The sequence below is a fragment of the Acyrthosiphon pisum genome, unplaced genomic scaffold (assembly GCF_005508785.2).
Source record: "Acyrthosiphon pisum isolate AL4f unplaced genomic scaffold, pea_aphid_22Mar2018_4r6ur Scaffold_20960;HRSCAF=22641, whole genome shotgun sequence".
Taxonomy (NCBI): Eukaryota; Metazoa; Arthropoda; class Insecta; order Hemiptera; family Aphididae; genus Acyrthosiphon; species Acyrthosiphon pisum.
In genome coordinates, this window is record NW_021770374.1 from 624,676 (window position 1) to 627,216 (window position 2,541).

Consider the following 2,541-nt stretch of genomic DNA (forward strand, 5'->3'; position numbering starts at 1 on the left):
GATCACTAGTATGTCGAACAGTGAACAGTGCAATCAGAACATCATTGGCTAAAAGTTGGTTTTTTGTTTCTAAACAGAAATTAAATTAAATAATAAGACTTACAATGTAAGTTAGACATGTTTTTGCTTACCTATTAAAATATGTTTAAATAAAATATATAAATATTAAGATATATTTAATAAATCTATTTGGAATTATGATAATAGTTGTCACTAGTCAAGAAAAAACACAATAATATAAAGTACAAACCCACACGCTACACACTAGAGAGCCTATTTATTATGAGATTCTCTATCACGGCTAGACACACTGGTACCAATGTTCACAACTTGGTTCTGCGCATCTGTGCTATCTCACTGTCTGGCGTCTGCTTGTTGCCATTGTCCACCATAAAACACAGACAGGCTTCTGTCATAATAAGACATAAACATGATAATAACTTATAACTAATAATAAAATCATGCACGCACGGACTGTACAATATTATTTGCAAGTTGAGTTTATACCAATATATTTAGCACTGTTATCTAGTACTTACATACTACTTTTTCTCAGCATACGACAACGACGGGATGATGATGATCTACAGATAGCGTTAAAACTCAAAGCAATCCACACAGAGTGTCTTAATTGTATTTCAGTTGTAGTTGCAGACGCGTCATGGAACGGACCATGGTTCCAGATTCCAGTACTCCAGTCCGCTGTAATGTACGTATTTGATTCCAGTGAAGTGAACTACCTAGATAAAGAAAATTGTATTATTATAAAATATTACACATTGGAAATTCAATATACGAGTCATAGGTTTTGAGTAGGTAGTGTGGACGTGGAAGGACTCCGGCGAGCGAGGTGAACGTACAACATCCACACGAACACACATTCGTTTGAGATCTGAGTATCTGACTCTTGCGTCAGAAGGTCTACGGTAGGTTAGGACAGAATGAACGAAATAATACAATATGTTTCACGGTCATGACGCGGTTGCTTTGAAGGTCGTCTGTCGTATACCATTCGAAAAGGTTAGCGCTACATGTTTTTACCAACGTACTAAGACGACTGTCGGAAGTGGAAATCACTTAACGCACTGCGCGATCGTCGGACGACATAACGTGATTCGAGGACGGGGCGCCAGTAAGGTCGGAAAGGTGTGGCTAGATCGAGTGCGGTGAGCAAAGAGAACGAATAATCAATGTAAAATGTGCTACTTTGTCATGCGAATAACGATGACCGGGACGAGTCGTCGGGCTTAGGCGTCATGGGAGGGGACGCGAACTTAGTTGCAAGAAACATAAAAATGTAACTGTCACTGAAGTCGTAGGTACACAGTAAGTAACCTATACAAAACTCATAAATATTTCGCGTTGCCGCGAGCAAAGTGGTGATAAGCGCCGTAACACCAGCACACGGTCTTAGATAAGAATTATAAGTTATTGGTGTATGGGGGGAGGGGTTTTGGGAGGTCAGCTGACCCGCGGCTTATTTCCCTCGAAATGGCAAACTACATAATATTTTTTTATTTAAAAAAACGATGAACAATAATAAAATAAATAATAATATTAAATTACAAAAAGTACACAGGCTCAAGAATGTTTCTATCAAATATAATTATTATAAATGTATAAGTATAATACCTATAACGATGCATAGGCAACGACTTTTAGATATTAGCGCGGGGGCAAACTCTTCTGTTAAGCGAAAAAAAATTCTACAGTATGCTCTAGTTTGCTTACCGGGAGGGGTAATTACCGAATTGTCCCTTAACTCTATTTTAATACTCCTCTAGGGTGCAAAATAAAATAGTATACATATTGTATATTATGAAATTTTCTTCATTGCTTTTATTTTTTTTTAATTATTGACATGAACATTTTTTTTTTATCATACATTATATTAAAATAATATATACATTTATTTTAATGCGAAAGTATTTTTTCTTATTGAACACTTACTTATAAAAGTATTTCTTATTTTGCATAGGTCCAAAGATTCTACAATTGTTTTGTGGCAGTTGAGATAATCGCCAAATCGTTCAAACGTTTTTGTGTCATAGTACTTCTCATAGAATTTTTCAATCTTCTTAACATAGAAAAAGATCTTTCAGTAGTACACGTTGTGACTGGTATTGTCGATATCAATTGTATGCATTTTCTTAGGACACTTACACGTAGGAAACTTACTTTACTTGTTATAATCTTCGAATAGTAGGTACCTACACTTCGTATGAACAGTAATTACTAATAATAATGAAATAATCGGATAGGTATTAGGTATTATACTGTAGAATAATCAATACAAAAAAGCAAGGCTGGGCAAGTTAACGATTTTTTTTAACTCGTTAAGTTAAGTTATTTTAAAATAATTAAGTTAAGTTAAGTTAAAAGTTACTCGTATTTTTTTTCGTTAACTCGTTAAGTTAAAAGTTAAATTTAAAAAAAAGTAACTTAACTTAGTGTTAAGTTAAAATTTGCTAATTTGCAAAATAAAATTCCAGACACATAATATGGTTTGTTAGATAGTTTTTCTGGTATATTTCTACTTTA